The 21,803-nt window shown below is 37.1% G+C and overlaps 1 pseudogene; it reads left to right on the forward strand.

Annotated features, from left to right (window-relative positions):
* LOC129656449 (replication protein A 32 kDa subunit-like) overlaps nucleotides 1–21,210 on the forward strand; it is an 82,328-nt pseudogene extending 61,118 nt beyond the window's left edge.
* Nucleotides 21,211–21,803: the final 593 nt, after the last annotated feature.

Raw genomic sequence — 21,803 nt, forward strand, 5'->3', positions numbered from 1 at the left:
TAAAATAAGGTTCATAAAGCAGTTCCAAAATGGATAAAGTTGCCTTATTTCTGCCATGCCTTTTCCCCATATGAGTCTCTAGGCCAGGAATATCCTTTCTGTCATACTGCCTGGTAAATGTTTATTCATTCTACAGACCCTAACTTGACATATATCTATGTCACAAAAGTGTTCTTACCTTTCCAACTCCTCACTATACATAGTACTTTCATCATCAACATATTTTGTTATGACTTTATTCAAGCATCTAGTACATTTACCACCTAATTACTTAAAAGTTTGCCTCCCATCATAGATAGATATGCCAACTTGAAGGACAAAACTACTTATTTGTCTTTTCCCAGTGCATAGCAATGGGCTTCCCTGATGGCTCAGCGGTAGAGAATTCACCTGCCAATGCAGGAGATGTGGGTTTGATCCCTGAATCGGGAGCTTCCTGAAGAAGAAAATGGCCCACCCCAGTATTCTTGCTTGGGAAATCCTATGGACAGAGTAACCTGGCAGGTTATAGTTTATGGAGTTGGCAAGAGACAGACATGACTTAAAGACTGAGCACTTGATACATGAATACATGCTTCCTGGATGAATGAATGAACATATGAATGAATGAATGGTGAATTTCTCTTGCAGGATTTGTTTATTTTTTATAAGTCAACAGCAATTGATTTGTAATAAAATCAATTGCTTCTAGTCCTCTTTCTGAAAGCATTCTTGGTTATGCTGGGGTGATAATTCTCTATTTTAATACAGTATTTACCAGATAATTGGCATTGTCTTCTTCTGTAATTATTTTTCTTTTTATTTCCCAGCATGATATTCACTTTATTGATTAAAGTGAAATAAAATAAAATGAAGATTATGCCCCCTTATAACCTTCTATCCTTGTTTCTTCTATTCTTTTGCCACCCACTCTGCCTCAGCAGAGTAGGACTTGCACTCAATCATTTATAGACCTTATTCTACAAGTTAATGTGAGTATCTCCCAATTTCCAAATTCAGAAGTGTTTCCTTAGCTCTTATTTTCATTTTCTCCTTGAGGTGTATTTGACCTTGCTGATCCTTCTTTTCCTTGCATTTTTTAATATTCTATTTCTGTTTCTCTTCCTCAAAAGCTAAGCCTTGCAAATCATAATTATAGAGAAAAGTTAGAGAATATAGAGTAATTTGCTCATTATGATTTTCTTTTGACATAGGAAAAAATGGAAGGGGTTAACAGTGTTCATGGATATTGATGCTAAGAAGGAAATTCTGGGATGGTTGCATTAATGGAAGATAAGAAACCTCTGGAGTATATATCCAGGCTAATGTTGATAAATTTCAGAGTTGAAGGTGGACCTGTGCAAGGTTTTCTAGAATTGTAAATTGCAAAAGAGGAATATTTTTCAGAGGAATGCTATAACATACATAACTAATATCCATTATATATAGTATAGAACATATATAAAAAGCAGAGACATTACTTTGCTAACAAAGGTTCATCTAGTCAAGGCTATAGTTTTTCCTGTGGTCATGTATGGATGTGAGAGTTGGACTGTGAAGAAGGCTGAGCGCCGAAGAATTGATGCTTTTGAACTGTGGTGTTGGAGAAGACTCTTGAGAGTCCCTTGGACTGCAAGGAGATCCAACTGGTCCATTCTGAAGGAGATCAGCCCTGGGATTTCTTTGGAAGGAATGATGCTGAAGCTAAAACTCCAGTACTTTGGCCACCTCATGCGAAGAGTTGACTTATTGGAAAAGACTCTGATGCTGGGAGGGATTGGGGGCAGGAGGAGAAGGGGACGACAGAGGATGAGATGGCTGGATGGCATCACTGACTCGATGGACGTGAGTCTGAGTGAACTCCGGGAGTTGGTGATGGACAGGGAGGCCTGGCATGCTGCAATTCAAGGGGTCGCAAAGAGTCGGACACGACTGAGCGACTGATCTGATCTGATATATAAAAAATTCTAGGATTTCAGTTGTAATTATTTATGAGCCATTAATATCCTAATCTGGTTTAAACAAACCATTGATTATTGCTTAAAATCTCTACATATGGAGAACTCAAAATACTTATTGTTTAGTTTATAGAACCATGTTTGTTCATATGTTTAATGAGATAGTGACATGAATTTGAGCAAAACTCTAGAAGATGGTGAAGGACAGGAAAGCCTGATGTTCTGCAGTTCATGGGGTCACAAGGAGTCAGACACACTGTGTCAACCCAGCATCAACAACATTCTGAAGCCAGTTTTGCCAACCACTCACAAATATTAATTCTTTAATTATAAACCACAGATTGTATAATCTATGATTCTGCATCTTTAAAATCCAAGCAAGTTCAAGGTATTCTAGTTAGCTTATAGGACCATGAAAAGAATGATCTGTATCTGAAAAAGTTGGAGAAAAAAGTATGGATGAAACTGTTAATAAAAATATAAATGTGAAATTGTTGATTAAGTCAAGAAGTTGAGTGGAAAAAAAGTTTCCTTAAAGTATAAAATTTACAGATAAAGAACATGGAAGGCAAGGTAGAAATATACCTTCAGAAATTGTTTTTAAAAATAGTAGGTTGAAATACCAAGAAAGGAAGACACTGAGGAAGAAGGAGAGAGAGACAGAAAGAAATATGTGACCTGAGATATTTCTAAGTAAAGCAAGGTTTAGGAAGGAACTTTCAGGGGACCAAAGTTTGGGAGAATCCTGATAGAGATAAAAATGTGGATGTGAGTGAAAAAGGCTCAGCAAGGGCTCTTTCTACCAGTTAAAGAAAGGAGTAAATATATCATAAACAAATAGAAAACTTCAGAAGTCGATGAGAAATGACAAGTATTCTCCAAGTAAACCTGAAGCAAATAAATAAATACAATCTGAAAAATATTTCAATTACAGTAAGTCACCTATATATGAACCTTCAAGTTGTGGGCTTTTCAAAGATGTGAACGTGCATTCCATCAAAGTCAGGCTTGAGTGAAATTGCAGCTTGCCCTCTGTCTTCTATTGCTGATGATCCTTTCGCTCTACCATCTCCCACCTCCTCTCCGTCCTCCAGTCAGTAACTTTTCTTGCCTGTTCACTCATACCAGCCCCTGTGTGCCAGCTGTTACACCGTACTACTGTACTTTTCAAGGTACTGTACTATAAGATTAAAAATGTTTTCTTCATTTTATGTATTATTTGTGTGAAAAGTATATTATAAATCTATTGCAGTGTAATGCTATATGGCTGATTGTGTTAGCTGGGTACATAGGCTAACTGTGTTGAACTTACAAACAAGTTGGACTTAGGAACATGCTTTTGGAATGAAACTCGTTCCTGTGTTGGGGAATTACTACAGCAGCAAAATGGGCTATTGAAGGTTTTTATTTGTTAATGCTGTCAGTCTAGGAAAGGACAGCTCATTTAGAAATGCAAATCTCAAGTCTGCTTAATTGGGCTCTATTTGACAGGATTTGTGACTTTTATAAAAACAAATGGTTTTCTTTTTACCTGTGTGAGAAACTTCCCTTTGGGATTCTCCTAATGTAGGTGCATATGAATTCAGGTTTTGTAGAGCTGGAGTGGGATATTTGAGTGTGGCTCTTTCAGAGCAGCTAAAATTTGCAGTGATTGTAAAGTTCCAAGAAAGACTATAGACTCAGGAAATTTTGCAAGAAAATGTACTGAATATGAAAACAGAAAAGAATAACAGACAATGGTTTAAAACCTAAGAGTTTATTGTGACCTCCGTAGGTTAGTTTAAATCTAGATAAAAGACACTTAACATTTCCTACTACTTTTGACTCTTGTAATCTGAAATTTTTGATAAAGTGTTTCATTAATTAGTGTGATATTTTGTATGTATTTAGGATATTTAGCATATAACTTGTTGAGCATTTATTATGGGAAGGTAAGATGCAAGGGTATATTTAAACAAAATTACCATGAATTTAATATGAACACAACAAATGTGAAAATGTTATTCTAATTTGTTCATGACACCAAAAAAAGCAGTTTATTTTCCCAGTATTCTGTATGTAAAATCAATTAACTTTTTTTTTTTTTAAGTTGTATTGCTTTATGTCAGACCCATTTATGGTGATTTGCTATTTGTCAGAGAAAGAGCAATCAAGAATTGTAGTTCTTACAATTGTTCATAAAATGTCATATTATTTGCCATCATCATTAAGCAAACAAATAGATAAATCCCAAATAGGCTACTTTTGAGCCAACATACTTTCTTAAGAGAAATAAAATTAGCAATTGAAATGCTAATCTATTGCAATACAATTTTTCATTCATTGAAATATTAATTTAACAAATGTTTCATTTTATTCTATATTGACATATTTAATAGATGTTGTATCAATATTTGATACAAGCCTGGGATATAAATTTAGTCAATTAAAAGGTGATAGATATTACTAAGTGAATTATATACTGGGTGAACTATATCTGATTCTGAAAGTGATTGGTCTTCTTATTGAAAAACTAATCTTTATCGAAAAGTGATACATCTCTTTCAATTGAGCTAACTCAAATTTGTAATGATTTTTGTTTGGTGTACAAAGGTAAGGCAAGGAGCAAGTTTGCCCTCAAGTGGACTTCAAAGGCAGATCAGAGTTCCCAGATATGAAGAGGGTGAAGAATGTTGGGATCATAGATTTATGTATTCAGATTAATAGGCAAGCTTTTGAACAACATGTGCCTTTTCTTATAGAAGCTTTTTTTTTTTTTTAATTTTGGAAACATCTTACATTTTCATAGGTGCCCCAATACATATTACATTATTGAAATCCCACACAATGATTTTAGTCATATTTTAAAATCTTCAAATATAATTTTTTACCCATTGGTAAGTTTGTCAAAATTTTAAAATGTTTTAAGGCAGCAACTTCTGCCCTAAATTGAGATTAAAACAAATTGGAAAATCTAAATTTTCCCCTTTCCAGTAGATATTCACTATTCCAAGGAATCTCAATAAATCTAAAATTAAATATAAATGATAATATCCAGTTGATTTTTTTATTATAAGATGCATTAAATTACATTATTCTTATAACTTCAGTAGGATTTGGCTTGTCTGAAGCAAATCAGTTTTAATATTATTCTAAAAATAGAAATTCAGACTATGTATTTGACAAAATGTAATTCTTTTCTGTTACCCAGGACTTAGTTTTATCAATTAACAATTTGTAATTTCAGTTAAACATTCACAATTTGTTCTTAAATAATCCTGAATTTTAGCCTAAGTTATTTTCCTCGGTTTTAAGAAAACAGCATAGCATCTGTAGTTCCTGGCAAATAGCAGCAGCAGCAGCATGAAGTTTGTAATGAATGAATAGATGAATACCTAGCCTTTGCTGTTCTAATGATCTGGATTTTTTTTTTTTTCTTATTCTCTACAAACTCTCTATGATTTTCATGTTGTAGAAAAATGGAAATCAAATACCACGTTCTTTACGTTTATTGTCAGTGGATTAAGGAGAAGCTTTAGAAAACATGTTTCTATTTTTAATGCTATTGAGGAGACTTTGTTTCATAGAAATATACTGTCACTGTGCATGCTCAGTAGTGTCCGACTCTTTGCGACCCATGGACTGTATCCAACCAGGCTCCTCTGTCCATGGAATTTGCAGGCAAGGATACTGGAGTGGGTTGCCATTTCCTACTCGAGGGGATCTTCCCAACCTAGGGATTCAAACCCATGTCACTTACATCTCCTGCATTGACAGGCAATTATTTACCACTCAGCCATCTGGGTATCCAGGTACAGATATATACTAAATAAAGTACAAATCATGAAATAAAAAAGTTAATTTTATAGAGGATTTTTCCTAATTGAAATAAAGTTACAGTTTAGAACTAAAAATAAACAGTTTACATATAAGTAAGTACTGGCTATCTTGTGCTATAATAAGAAGCCATCTTAAAGGTTTATTTGTCAGAGGTCAACAGAGGTCATCAGAGGTTTTGAACCATTCTTATTTAGGGATTTAAGCAGCACAAGTGCCCTTTGCTGTGGCAAGGGGGAAGTAAGATGGAGAACCGGTCATCAACTTGTAAAGCTTTCATCAGAAGGTGGCACATGCCATATCTTAGTGTATTGCTCTTCATCCTGTTCATGGCACCAATAGTCCTTTTGAATCTCACTATTCATTGAACCCAGGGTAGGCAAAGTATAAGCTAAGAGCCTGAAAGAAAATTCAAAGAGCCTTAGGAACTTCAGATGCATTTATTCTCTCCTGGCTGGCACAGCAGCCATAACACAGCCTCTTTCCTGGCTGACACAGCAGCCGTAACAACAGACACTGTATATTCTCTCCTCTCATGGCTGACCCAATGGACACAGCCCTGATGCAGTGGTAAAAGGCAGCTGCTTTTTGGTGGAGCTCATATATCCGGGCCACTCAAAGTATCTCGTGACCAAGCGAGTACCTTGTGAGGTGCATTTGCAGTGTATAATGATCTCAGCTGTTACATAGTCAGTATTTACAAAATGTGGGGTGAGAGAGCCTGAACATGCCATCTTGGCTAATTTGTTCTCTCCCCACACTTGGCCAGCCCAAGTTATATGGTCTGTGTGTTAGTTGCTCAGTCATGTCTAACTCTTTGCGATCCCATTGACTGTAGCCTGCCAAACTCCTCTGTAGCCTTTCCCTTTTCCAGAGAATCTTCCTGATCCATGGATTGAACCCAAGTCTCCCACATGGCAGGCAGATTCTAGGCCATCAAGGAAGTATGTTTTACGGGGATTCCTAAATTCAAAAGGGTGTGAGTGTAATTCTCCCCTATGCTCGAGTATAGGAAAACAAGAAAGAGTAAAGAGTGGCAATGTCCACCATAGCATGTAAGAAATGATGTAATTTAAAGGCTTCAGATTATTTGAATGTGAAAGAGTTTTCAATTTGTTTAAAAGCAAAAAGATCAAAGATGAAGAAAAATGCTGTGGAAAAAAAAAAAGGAGTTTTACTTATGAAATGTGTGTAACTCAGTGATTTTAGCATAAAAACACTGACATACTTGACTTTTCTGCTTTATCCTTTTGGGTTTATCTTTAACTCATTTATCTGATTTATCTTTGCATATCCATAGCATTTAGTGACTATAGCATGAAGTGTACTTATCACATAGTAGGTTTTCAGTACATATCTAGTACGTAAAAATAAGTCAACAGTAACAAATGTAATACCGTACCTAAAATCTTAGAACACTAATATTCTAAACTGTCAAAGTATGATAGGAGGGAGGAGGATAATGCCGAGGATAAGTCTGAGGATGCTTAATGAGAGGATGAGCTTTTGGAATCTGGAATGTCCAGGGAGATAGTGCTAGTGTTAGGGGTCACAGAGAGCATTCTGAAGAATGTGGACCCTGAATTGAAGGATGGTAGAATTTGATCTAATGAAAATGAATCAGAATCCTCAGAGGAATGAAGACATTGGAAATATGTATTCCATGTACACAAACAACAACCAACTTAAAATCAGTCTTATTCACAGCAAGATTTTGAAACAAATTGACTAAAATTTTAAGGGCTCTTCTAATCCTTAATCTAAGATCCCTTTACAAATTTTTGCAGAGTTCTTCTAATGCCCATCAATCTATTTCTCTGAATATCTTGCTGCATTATACAATTAAGCACCTTGAATTTATGTTGACTGTTCTTCATTTTTATTTTACTCTAAGAAGTTTTATCCAAGAACCCACAGTCTACATTTTATAAGGTACATTTTATTATAATGAATTTAGAAATAATGGAATTCAACACTATTATAGTAACACCCTGATTAACCAGAATTTGTTCTGGTTAATTGCATTTTCTAATAATTATATTTAACAAGTGAATTCTAATTCTTTAAAATGTTGTCAAGAAATTCTTTTCTTCCTCAAATGCATCTGTTCATTTACTATTTTAATAAGTAAAGCATAAGTGAAGATAATTGAATCTCTATGATAATTGAGAATCTGGTAATGCCTGGAGGGGTCTCATTCTGAAACTAAATTCTCATTGTAAAATTGTATCGTCTTGGAGATACAGATGTAAAGATTAATAAAATTTGACTGAGTGACTCCAGGACTAGGCCAGAAAACAAAAATTTTCATGAAACTCACTACACACACATACTCATACACATATTTTCCTGTATTTTATGAATCCTTCTAAAGTTCAAAATTAATGCTCAAAATTCTCCAAGCCAGGATTCAGCAATATGTGAACCGTGAACTTCCTGATGTTCAAGCTGGTTTTAGAAAAGGAAGAGGAACTAGAGATCAAATTGCCAACATCCACTGGATCATCAAAAAAGCAAGAGAGTTCCAGAAAAACATCTATTTCTGCTTTATTGACTCTGCCAAAGCCTTCGACTGTGTGGATCACAATAAACTGTGGAAAATTCTGAAAGAGATGGGAATACCAGACCACCTGATCTGCCTCTTGAGAAATTTGTATGCAGGTCAGGAAGCAACAGTTAGAACTGGACATGGAACAACAGACTGGTTCCAAATAGGAAAAGGAGTTCGTCAAGGCTGTATATTGTCACCCTGTTTATTTAACTTATATGCAGACTACATCATGAGAAACTCTGGACTGGAAGAAACACAAGCTGGAATCAAGATTGCCAGGAGAAATATCAATAACTCAGATATGCAGATGACACCAACCTTATGGCAGAAAGTGAAGAGGAACTAAAAAGCCTCTTGATGAAAGTGAAAGTGGAGAGTGAAAAAGTTGGCTTAAAGCTCAACATTCAGAAAACGAAGATCATGGCATCCAGTCCCATCACTTCATGGGAAATAGATGGGGAAACAGTGGAAACAGTGTCAGACTTTATTTTTCTGGGCTCCAAAATCACTACAGATGGTGACTACAGCCATGAAATTAAAAGACTCTTACTCCTTGGAAGGAAAGTTATGACCAACCTAGATAGCATATTCAAAAGCAGAGACATTACTTTGCCAACAAAGGTTCATCTAGTCAAGGCTATGGTTTTTCCTGTGGTCATGTATGGATGTGAGAGTTGGACTGTGAAGAAGGCTGAGCGCCGAAGAATTGATGCTTTTGAACTGTGGTGTTGGAGAAGACTCTTGAGAGTCCCTTGGACTGCAAGGAGATCCAACCAGTCCATTCTGAAGGAGATCAGCCCTGGGTATTCTTTGGAAGGAATGATGCTAAAGCTAAAACTCCAGTACTTTGGCCACCTCATGCGAAGAGTTGACTCATTGGAAAAGACTCTGATGCTGGGAGGGATTGGGGGCAAGAGGAGAAGACGACGACAGAGGATGAGATGACTGGATGGCATCACTGACTCGATGGATGTGTCTCGGTGAACTCCAGGAGCTGGTGATGGACAGGGAGGCCTGGCGTGCTGTGATTCATGGGGTCCCAAAGAGTCGGACACAACTGAGCGACTGATCTGATCTGATCTGATCTGAAGTTCAGGATAGATATATCAAATAATTTTTGACCAGTAGAGGATCCAGTTTAGTTGAATTCTGTTGACTCAAGGTCTTGCTATGTTGAAAAAAATGAAGATATTTTTCAAAGTTGAATTTTAAAAATTCTAATTCCCCACTGTAATTAAAGTCTTTAATGTCTAATATTGAACACCTGATATCTACCTACTAATTATATAATTTTATATGTGTGCATGCAGGTAGATTACTTTTTGCCACAATAGTATGTTTCTTACATAGAAAAGCATAGGGAAATGCATAACAAGCACAAATATATCAATCTCCAAGAATAAATTTTAAATTTTATATTAGAGTTTTTAAAGAAAATATCACCTTTCCTCTCTAAAGCTATCTATCCCAAATTTATCATTAATCATTCTGTTTTCATATATTTACTCTACGTGCTTTTCTACTTTTAGTATTTAATATATGTTTTGTATTTTAAATACTTCTTATATTTATATGATTTCAGCAGTATAATTATAAACTTTCTATATATTCTCATATACATATGGACTTGGACCACATAACCTGTGTACTTTATATATAGAATATGTGTATGTAATTTTCATATTATCAAACTTCACATGAATTATAAGTATTATTCTGCAATTCACTTTTTATTTATGTAAAAAATTAAGATTTTATAATATTCATTGCTTTTTAAAATTATAGTTTGTTGATTATGTTGCTATGTGATATTTAATCATGTAACCGTACACTTACTTATTTTCCATTAGATAAACATTTTAATTATTAGTAAAGTCTTGTTATTATAAACAGTGATGCATTAAATGTTATTATACATGTCTCCTTGTATATATTGAAGAAAGTTTCTCAAGAATATATGCCTAGAAATAAAATTGCTGGGTCTATTGCTAGAGACATAATCACTTGACTGCATGAGTTCAGTAGTTCTCCAAGTAAATTGAACATATTTTAACAAGCTTTGGATGGCATCACTGACTCGATGGACGTGAGTCTCAGTGAACTCCGGGAGTTGGTGTTGGACAGGGAGGCCTGGAGTGCTGCAATTCATGGGGTTGCAAAGAGTCGAACATGACTGAGCGACTGATCTGATCTGATCTGATAGCTTCAAACCTTTGCCATACTTGTTATGATGAGAATTTTACAGAATACTGATTTGTAGTAATAACCTACATTTCTGTGTGTTTTTTTATTTCCTATTTAAATATTCATTTCTCTTTTTAGTTTTCCTGTTCTGTAAATTGTCTGTACATGTCTTTTGCTAGTTTCTTGGACGAGGCATTTATTAATAATTTGATGGCATATCCTATTAGCAAGCAATATTATATGCTACTGGTGAGAATTAAAAATGGCCTGGTCTCTATGGGGGTGGGGGAGTTAATAATGTTTAGCAAAATTACATGTATTTCTACCTTTTAACTGAGCAGTCCCATTCTAGTAGTCTATCCTGAAGACAAACTGGTAAAACTATAAAAAAATTGACCACAATCTGTTTTTTACAGACTATCTGTGTAACACATTTTGGAAATAATTCAAACATCCATCTGGTTGAACAAATGCCAATCTACAGAATGGAGTACTGTGAAGCTACAAAAATAATAAGAAATAACTTCAAATACTATTATGAGTTTATTAAGTTAAAAAAAATGAAGAATAAAATTGTATAATATATTATTGTTTTATATATATCATTTAGATATATATATACACATATGCATATGTATATATACACATAACATACACATCTTTCATATATATGTATAAATCTTAGGCTTCTTTGAATATATCTTGTTTTATCTATTTCAATTTATAACCATATTTCAAGTAAAACTAATTTAAAATATCTTACAAATTGAAATACATAAAATAAAACACATTTAAACTATTAACTTTACTATATATTCAGTTGGTGGCATAAACAGAGATGAACCATTTCAATTAAGTTGCTCAGTCATGTCTGACTCTTTGCGACCCCATGAATCGCAGCACGCCAGACCTCCCTGTCCATCACCAGCTCCCGGAGTTCACTCAAACTCACGTCCATCGAGTCGGTGATGCCATCCAGCCATCTCATCCTCTGTCGTCCCCTTCTCCTCCTGCCCCCAATCCCTCCCTGCATCAGGGTCTTTTCCAATGAGTCAACTCTTCGCATTAGGTGGCCAAAGTATTGGAGTTTTAGCTTCAGCATCAGTCCTTCCAATGGACACCCAGGAAGGATCTTTAGAATGGACCAGTTGAATCTCCTTGCAGTCAAAGGGACTCTCAAGAGTCTTCTCCAACACCACAGTTCAAAAGCATCAATTCTTCGGCACGCAGCCTTCTTCACAGTCCAACTCTCACATGCATACATGACCATTGGAAAAACCATAGCCTTGACTAGACGGACCTTTATTGGCAAAATAATATCTCTGCTTTTGAATATGCTATCTAGGTTGGTCATAACCTTCCTTCCAAGGAATAAGCATCTTTTAATTTCATGGCTGCAATCACCATCTGCAGTGATTTGGGAGCCCAAAAAAATAAAGTCTGATACTCTTTCCACTGTTTGCCCATGAAGTGATGTGATCAGATGCCATGATCTTAGTTTTCTGAATGTTGAGCTTTAAGCCAACTTTTTCACTCTCCACTTTCACTTTCATCAAGAGGCTTTTTAGTTCCTCTTCACTTTCTGCCATAAGGGTGGTGTCATCTGCATATCTGAAGTTATTGATATTTTGATTTCAGCTTGTGCTTCTTCCAGCCCAGCGTTTCTCATGACGGACTCTGCATAGAAGTTAAATAAGCAGGGGGACGATATACAGCCTTGACGAACTCCTTTTCCTATTTGGAACCAGTCTGTTGTTCCATGTCCAGTTCTAACTGTTGCTTCCTGACCTGCATACAAATTTCTCAAGAGGCAGATCAGGTGGTCTGGTATTCCCATCTCTTTCAGAATTTTCCACAGTTTATTGTGATCCACACAGTCGAGGGCTTTGGCAGAGTCAATAAAGCAGAAATAGATGTTTTTCTGGAACTCTCTTGCTTTTTCAATGATCCAGCGGATGTTGGCAATTTGAGCTCTGGTTCCTCTTCCTTTTCTAAAATCAGCTTGAACATCTGGAAGTTCACAGTTCATGTATTGCTGAAGCCTGGCTTGGAGAATTTTGAGCATTACTTTACTAGCATGTGAGCATTACTTTATTAGAGACTTCCCTTGTGGCTCAGAGGGTAAAACGTCTGCCTACAATGCATGAGCCCTGGGTTCAATCCCTGGGTCGGGAAGATCTCCTAGAGAAGGAAATGGCGATCCACTCCAGTATTCTTTCCTGGAAAATCCCATGGATGGAGGAGCCTGGTAGGCTACATTCCATAGGGTCACAAAGAGTCGGACACGACTGAATGACTTCATGTACTAGCGTGTGAGGTGAGTGCAATTGTGAGGTAGTTTGAGCATTCTTTGGCATTGCCTTTCTTTGAGATTGGAATGAAAACTGACCTTTTCCAGTCCTGTGGCCACTGCTGAGTTTTCGAAATTTCCTGGCATATGGAGTGCAGCACTTTCACAGCACCATCTTTCAGGATTGAAATAGCTCAACTGGAATTCCATCACCTCCACTAGCTTTGTTCATAGCAGTGCTTTCTAAGGGCCACTTGACTTCACATTCCAGGATTTCAATTACATATAAATATAATAATTTAATTATATATGTTAATCTATTTTATTAATTCTAACATTAGTAATAATATCACTGTTATATACATAAATTAGATTTTTCTACAATTCAACATAGATAATATAAATGTAAATTTATATTATTAACGTTAGATCCAACTTGTTATTTAATACTAATATTTAATACTAATTAACATTAGATCCAACTTGTTATTTAATACTGTTTTAAAGAAAATGAAAATTTTTAATTTATAGCATGAGTTTTAACATTTATTCTTATATGTGCAATGTCAATTTTAAATGTACATATAAAAGTACTTAACTAAGATGTGAATCACCAAAATTACACACTTTTTATTTTCAGCTTAGACATATATTTCTTTCTTAGCATAATAATGGAAATCTGCACAAAATGAACTCAACTTGGTTGAATATTGCACATTCAACCAAATTCTCTACCACTGACACACTATCAAAAAAGGAAGGACTAAAAGGAAAAGAAAGTACTGCTTTTTCTTTTTCCTTCTCTGTCATCAATATTAGTATAAGTATTTGTTAACAGAGAAATATCATGAGTATGAAAGAATATGGTAGAGTTCATTGGTCATGCAAATTTCTTAGAATAGCATTGGTTTCTTTCTGCATTTGAAGCAAATTTGTTGTTCACATGCAAAGTATAGCTTCTCAATGGCTGTGTTTCCCCACTTACCCTGTTATATACTTAACATTCTTCTTTTGTACTTGTTTTGAGTCCTGCTGAACCCTTATGCATCTTTCCACCAGAATTCTGACATCTTGGTGAGACATTGGAACCACCATATGCAAATAGGGCAACAGACAGGGCCGTGCACACACACAATGTGTGTATCTTCTCGGCTAAAATGTGTGCTCTTTTGTCCCATCAGACCTTGCTTACAAAACACAAGTTCAAAGATAACATTATTAAGAATTCCAGGGCAGTGACAGCATTAAGCTAAGCCCAAAACCCTTCTATGCACAGGACCCTGTCTGACTTCCCAGGTTGGATGTCCATGAAGCAAACTTTGTTTATGCATATTCTCTTCATGTCTGAGCCCTCAAAATGTTGCTTCATAATGTGGTTAGTTATTATATATACTTTTAAGAATTAAGCAAAAAGCTGCAAATAAAATGTCTATATCTCATTATTAGATTCTTTCCATAACAAAAGAGGAAGAAATACAGTACAAAATGCAGGTTCATGAAAATGACTTAAAGTGAAAGAAAGTGAAGTCACTCAGTCGTGTCCAACTCTTTGCCACCCCATGGACTGTAGCCCACCAGACTCTTCCCTCCATGGGATTCTCCAGGCAAGAATACTGGAGTGGGTTGCCATTTCCTTCTCCAGGGTATCTTCCTGACCCAGGGATCAGACCCAGGTCTCCCGCATTGCAGGCAGATGCTTTAAACTCTGAGCCGAGAATGACTTAAGTAGAGAATAAAAGTAGGCTTTTGTAAAAAACAAAAGATTGTAAGTAGAAGAGAGGAAATGATTGATGAAGAAAGATTTAAGAAGATCAAAAGGGATTGGTTCCATAAAATTTAGCATTTCTCTTTTTTTAATTTTTATTTTATCTTATAGTTGATTAACAATGTTGTGTTTGTTTCAGGTGTACAGCAACATAATTCAGTTATACATATGCATGTATCTATTCTTTTCCAAAGTTTTCCCATTTAGGTCTTTACAAAATATTTAGCAGAGTTCCTTGTGTTATAGAGCAAGCTCTTCTTGGTTACCTATTTTAAATATAGCACTCTCTATTCGTCAATTGCCTAATCCAAATCTATTTCTCAGATCACAAAGATGGAGTGACCACTAGGAGTATCTCATCATGTTTTATTTCACTATATTTGGCACTCTTCTCAACTGCTAAGGAAATTCTTATCAACAAGTAAATGAAGGATTATAAAAACTCCCAGGAGTAAAGCCATGAAAATATCTAAAAACCAGGTGAGAAGAACTTACATTTTAAAGATGAGATTTATATTTGATTTTAAGACTTGTTTTGTGGATTAAAACCCTATTTAACTATTTTTTATTTCTAAATTATATGTATTTATCTCTTTTTAAAAATCTCATTTCTAATTTTCTGCAATATTCTGGCAAGAGAAATTCTTCTGTATATATTGAAAAAGGTATTTAATGATGGCATTTTAATATAAAATGGACCACAGCAAAATTTGGCATAATTTAATTACCAGATTGAGTAGATCTTAATATAACATATTGTAGGAGGACTTGCATGCCCCTAGAATACTGGTAACAAGGAGAAAACAATTTATGAGAAAATTTGAGAAAAAAATTTAGCTCATTTAATGTTTTAATTTCTGAAATTTTGAATCCTTTCTTTTCTTTATAACTCTTTTATATGCCACTATAGAATGGTTAAAAAAGGTTGCCTTCCTCCACCTCCCACCTTTTGGATATCAGTTACATGATTAACCATATTCACTGTGTATTTTTATCTGTATAATATTTAAAATGAGACGTTGATATTGTTTCAAAACAGAGATACAGATGACTGCAGCATAATAGGGTACATAATGTAGGGTGAGGGTACAATGTCTGTGGAAGCAGGAAAGATTGTAGCTGAAAGGAATCATGTCCAAAATGTAGAAATTTTTGGGATGATGATATTGAGAGTAATTTAAAAATTGCAGCCCTAGTAGAAAAAAGAAAGACACAGAATTTCAGAAATGAAAACAGGAAAGGTTTCAGATGATACATTGCAGAAAATTCCCATGCCTTTGAGACCTCAATAGTTATTCTAAAACAACAACCAAAAAAAGATGTTCTGTTGTGAAATAATGTTTGAAAAAGTTATACTTAACAAAATTAATCCTTTTATTTTCTGTAAGATGTGTAATAATTATGATATATAAATGTGCATTAGGATTTTTCAGATAAAGGTCACAAGAAATATTCTGCAAGCTTCTTAAGCTTTCATGTCCCCTTTTTGTTTATTATAAAGACACAGAATTTTTGAGGAACCTATTTCCCATTATCTTCTTGGAAAACTCTAATTATTTCACATGACACTGAGATGAGTAATTTTCTAAAAACACACAAATAATTAATGGGAGTGAGAAAAGGACAAAGGATATTAGTATTGAAATGTACAACTTCTATATGCCAATCATTTGACATACATCTTACTTAATTTTCATGATAACTCTAAATGATAGACATTAATCTCCATTAGAGATGAGGAAACTGGTCTTAAGAACAGCAGTTCAATTCAGTTGAGTCAATCTGTTGTGTCCAACTCTTTGTGACCCCATGGACTGGAGCACAGCATGTTTCCCTGTCCGTCACCCACTCACAGAGCTTGCTCAAGCTCTCATCCATCGAGTCAGTGATGCCATCCAATCATCTCATCCTCTGTCATTCCCTGCTCCTCCTGGCTTCAATCTTTCCCAGCATCAGGGTCTTTTTCATTAATCAATTCTTTACATCAGGTGGCCAAAGTAATGCAGTTTCAGGATCAGCATCAATCCTTCCAATGAATATTTAAGACTGATTTCCTTTAGGATTGACTGGTTGGATCTCCTTGCAGTCCAACGGATTCTCAAGAGTATTCTTCAACACCACAGTTCAAAAGCATCAATTATTTGCCCCTCAGCTTTCTTTACAGTCCAGCACTCAATCCATACATGACTACTGGAAAAACCATAGCTTTGACTAGATGGACCTTTGTCGGCAAAGTAATGTCTCTGCTTTTTAATATGTCATCTAGATTAGTCATAGCTTTTGTTTCAAGGGGCATACATCTTTTAATTTCATGGCTGCAGTCACTATCTGCAATGATTTTGGAGCCCAGAAAAATAAAGTCTTTCACTGTTTCCACTGTCTCCCCATCTATTTGCCATGAAGTGATGGGAGCAGATGCCATGAACTTAGTTCGTAAAATGTTGAGTTTTAAGTCAAATTTTTAACTCTCTTCTTTCACTTTCATTAATAAGATCTTTAGTTCCTCTTCACTTTCTACCATAAGGATGGTATCATCTGCTTACCTGAGGTTATTGATATTCTCCCAGCAATCTTGATTCTAGCTTGTGTTTCATCCAGCTGGACATTTCACATGATTTATTCTGCAAATAAATTAAATGAGCAGGGTGACAATATACAGTCTTGACGTACTCATTTCACGACATGGAAAAAGTCCCCTGTTCCATGTCCAGATCTAACTGTTGTTGCTTGATCTGTATACAGATTTCTCAGGAGGCAGGGAAGGTAGTCTGGTATTCCCATCTCTTTAAGAGTTTTCCAAAGTTTCTTGTGATCCACACAGTCAAAGGCTTTGGTGTAATCAATAAAACAGAAGGAAATATTCCTCTGGAATTCTCTTGCTTTTACTATGACCCAGCAGATGTTGGCGATTTGATCTCTGGTTCCTCTACCTTTTCTAAATCCAGCTGGAACGTTTGGAAGTTCACAGTTCACACACTGTTGAAGCCTGGCTTGGGGAATTTTGAGTATTACTTTGCTAGCCTGTGGGGGCTTCCCTGGTGGCTTACAGGGTAAAGCATCTGCCTGCAATGAGGGAGACCCAGCTTTGATCCAAGACCTGGGTTCAATCCCTGGGTCGGGAAGGTCCCTTGGAGAAGGAAATGGCAACCCACTCCAGTACTCTTGCCTGAAAAATCCCATGAACCGAGGAGATGAGTGCAGTTGTGCGGTACTTTGAACCTTCTTTGGCATTACCTTTCTTTGAGATTGGAATGAAAACTGACCTTTTGCATTCCTATGGCCACTGCTGAGTTTTTTTGCAAATTTGCTGGCATATTGAATGCAGCACTTTCACAGCATTATCTTTTACGATTTTAAATAGCTCAACTGGCTTTGTTCATAGTGATGCTTCCTAAGGCCCACTTGACTTCGCATTCCAGGATGTCTGGCTTGAGGTGAGTGATCACACCGTTGAGGTTACCTGGGACATAAAGTTTTGTTGTTTGGGTTTTTGTATAGTTATTTTGTGTATTCTTGCCACCTCTTCTTAATATCTTCTGCTTCTGTTAGGTCCATACCATTTCTTTCCTTTATTGTGCTCATCTTTACATGAAATGCTCCCCTGGTATCTCTAATTTTCTTGAAGAGATCTCTAGTCATTCCCATTCTATTGTTTTCCTCTATTTCTTTGCATTGATCACTGAGGAAGGCTTTCTTATCTCTCCTTGCTATTCTTTGGAGCTCTGCGTTCAATGGGTTTACCTTTCCTTTTCTCCTTTGCCTTTAGCTTCTCTTCTTTTCTCAGCTATTTGTAAGGCCTCCTAAGACAACCATTTTGCGTTTTTACATTTCTTTTTTGGGGGGATGGTCTTGATCACTGCCTCCTATACAATCTCAGGAAACTTTGTCCATAGTTCTTCAGGCACTCTGTCTACTACATCTAATCCCTTGAATGTATTTCTCACTTCCACTGTATACTCGTAAGGGATTTGATTTAGGTCATACCTGAATGGTCTAGTGGATTTCCCTACTTTCTTCACTTGAAGTCTGAATTTGGCATTAAGGAGTTCATGACCTGAGCCACAGTCAGCTGCCGGTCTTGTTTTTGCTGATTGTGTAGAGCTTCTCCATCTCTGGCTGCAAAGAATATAATCAATCTGATTTTGGTATTGACCATCTGATCATGTGTAGAGGCTTCTCTTGTGTTGTTGGAAGAGGATGTTTGCTATGACCAGTGCATCCCCTTGGAAAAAACTCTGTTTGCCTTTGCCCTGCTTTCTTTTGTACTCTAAGGCCAAACTTGCCTGTTACTCCAGGTGTCTCTTCATTTCCTACTTTTTCATTCCAGTCCCCTATGATGAAAAAAAAAAAAAAAAAAAAAAAAAAACATCTTTTTTGGGTGTTGGTTCTAGAAGTTCTTTCAGGTCTTTATAGAAATGTTCATTTTCAGCTTCTTCAGCATTACTGGTTTGGGCATAGACCTGGATTACCATGATGGTGAATGTTTTGCCTTGGAAACAGACAGAGATCATTCTGTCGTGTTTGAGATTGCACCAAAATACTGTATTTATGGAGAAGGAAATGGCAACCCATTCCAATATTCTTGCTTGGAAAATTCCATGGACAGTGGAACCTGGTGGGCTACTGTCCATGGGGTCACATAGAGTCAGCCACAACTGAGCATATCAGCAGCACTGCTTTTTGGACTCTTGTTGATTATTAGGGTTACCCCACTTCTTCTAAGGGATTCTTGCCCACAGTACTAGATAAAATGGTTATCTGAATTAAATTTGCCCATTGAAGTTCATTTTAGTTCACTGATTCTTAAAATGCTGATGTTCACTCTTAACCATCTCCTGCTTGAACAGTTCTAATTTACCTTGATTCGTGGACCGAACATTCCAGGTTCCTATACAATATTGTTCTTTACGGCATTGACTTTACTTCCATCACCAGTCACATCCACAACTGGGTGTTGTTTTTGCTTTGGCTCCATCTCTTCATTTTTTCTGGAGTTATTTCTCCACTCTTCTCCAGTAGCATATTGGGCACCTACCAACCTGGGGAGTTCATCTTTCAGTGTCATATTTTTTTTTTTTTTTTTTTTTTTTTTTTGCCTTTTCATACTGTTCATGGGGTTCTCAAGGCAAGAATACTGAAGTGGCTTGCCATTCTTTTCTCCAGTGGACCACATTTTGTTAGAACTCTCCACCATGGCAAAGGTCTTGCCCTACAAGGCATGGCTCATAATTTCACTGAGTTAGACAAGGCTGTGGTCCATGTGATCAGTTTTATTAGTTTACTGTGATTGTGGTTTTCATTCTGTCTGCCCTATGAGGGATAAGGATAAGAGGCTTATGGAAGCTTCCTGATGGGAGAGACTGCCTGTGGGGGAAAATGGGTCTTGTCTCATGGGCGGGGCCATGCTCAGTAATTTTGAATCCAATTATCTGTTGATAAGCAGAGCTCTGTTCCCTCCCTGTTGTTTGGCCTGAGGCCAAACTATGGTGGAGGTAATGAAGATAATGGTGACCTCCACTATTGCAGGTGGTGGGATGGGGCGGGGGACGGTTAGGGAGACACTGAGAGTGGTTAGAGTGAAGTCTGGGGTGGGGGTCTGGTAGGTTTTTCAGAGGCTTGGAGGGCAGCACGGATGTTTATACTGTTGTTGTTTAAAACCAGATGGATTTGAAAGCTATAGCACCTCCTCTTTCGGGGGAGCCTGCAGCTACACACAGTCCCTTGGGGGCTCCGACAGCTTCCCAGACCAAAAAGAAATCCAGAGCTCAGCACATTGTACCTTGTACCATATCTCAGCTGCTTTCTGCTACTCTGGTTGATGAAGTATTCAGAATTGGAAATGTTGGGATTTCACAGGTCACTATTGTGGGGATTATCAGAAATGCAGAGAAGGCTGCAACCAGTATTGTTTACAAGATAGATGACATGACCGCTGCACCCATGGATGCTCGCCAGTGGGTTGACACAGATGATGCCAGCAGTGAAAACACTGTGGTCCCTCCAGAAACATATGTGAAAGTGTCTGGTCATCTGAGATCTTTCCAGAACAAGAAAAGCCTGGTAGCCTTTAAGATCATGCCCCTGGAGGATATGAATGAGTTCACCACACATATTCTGGAAGTAGTCAATGCACACATGATGCTGAGCCAGTCGAACAGCTAGCCTTCAAAGGGAGAGCGCCTATCAGCAATCCAGGAATGGCTGAAGCTGGGAACTTCGGTGGGAATAACTTCATACCAGCAAATGGCCTCACTGTGGCCCAGAACCAGGTGCTGAATTTGATCAAGGCTTGCCCAAGACCTGAAGGATTGAACTTTCAGGATCTCAAGAACCAACTCCATCACATGTCCATAGCCTCAATCAAGCTAGCTGTGGATTTTCTAAGCAACTAGGGACACATCTATTCCACCGTGGATGATGATCATTTTAAATCCACAAACGCAGAATAACTGGATCTAATTGGGTACCCAAGATATTTTCCAGTTGGACCTTTTTTTGCAGCCTTTTGTCTCCAGCTGTGCATATAATTGGCGAGGTGACTTCTAGGAAGTAGATTTCATCTATAAAAGATCTCAACTGACATCCTTTTGAAACTTACTACTACTCTTCTGTGTTTTTGATGGACTTCCCTGGTAGCTCAGATGGTAAAGCGTCTGCCTACAATGTAGGAGACCCAGGTTCAATCCCTGGGTCAGGAAGATCCCCTGGAGAAGGAAACGGCAACCCACTCCAGTATTCATGCCTGGAAAATCCCATGGACCAAGGAGCCTTGTGGGCTACAATCCATGGGGTCGCAAAGAGTCGGACACGACTGACCGACTTCTGTGTGTGTGTGTGACCCTGCAGCAGGCCACTGCTGACCCATGCCTCCACTGGAGATTCCTGGACACTCACAGGCAAGTGTGGGTCAGTCTCTTGTGGGGTCATTACTCCTTTCTCCTGGGTCCTGGTGCACTCAAGATTTTGTTTGTGCTCTCCAAGTATCTCTTTCCCTAGTTCTGTGGAAGTTCTGTAATCAAATCCCACTTGCCTCCAAAGTTAAATTCCCTGGGGTTTCTCAGTCCCTTTGCCAGGTCCCCAGGTTGGGAAATCTTTTATGGGTCCTATAACTTTCTTAACAATGAGAGAATTTCTTTGGTATAATTGTCCTGCCGTTTGTGGGTAATCAGCTTGGTGGCTCTGTTATGGGTTTAATGGCGACCTCCTCTAAGAGGGCTTAAGCTACAAGCTGTGTGACCCAGGTAGCTTCCCCCAGAGCCC

The sequence above is a fragment of the Bubalus kerabau genome, chromosome 6, assembly GCF_029407905.1.
Source record: "Bubalus kerabau isolate K-KA32 ecotype Philippines breed swamp buffalo chromosome 6, PCC_UOA_SB_1v2, whole genome shotgun sequence".
Lineage (NCBI taxonomy): Eukaryota > Metazoa > Chordata > Mammalia > Artiodactyla > Bovidae > Bubalus > Bubalus kerabau.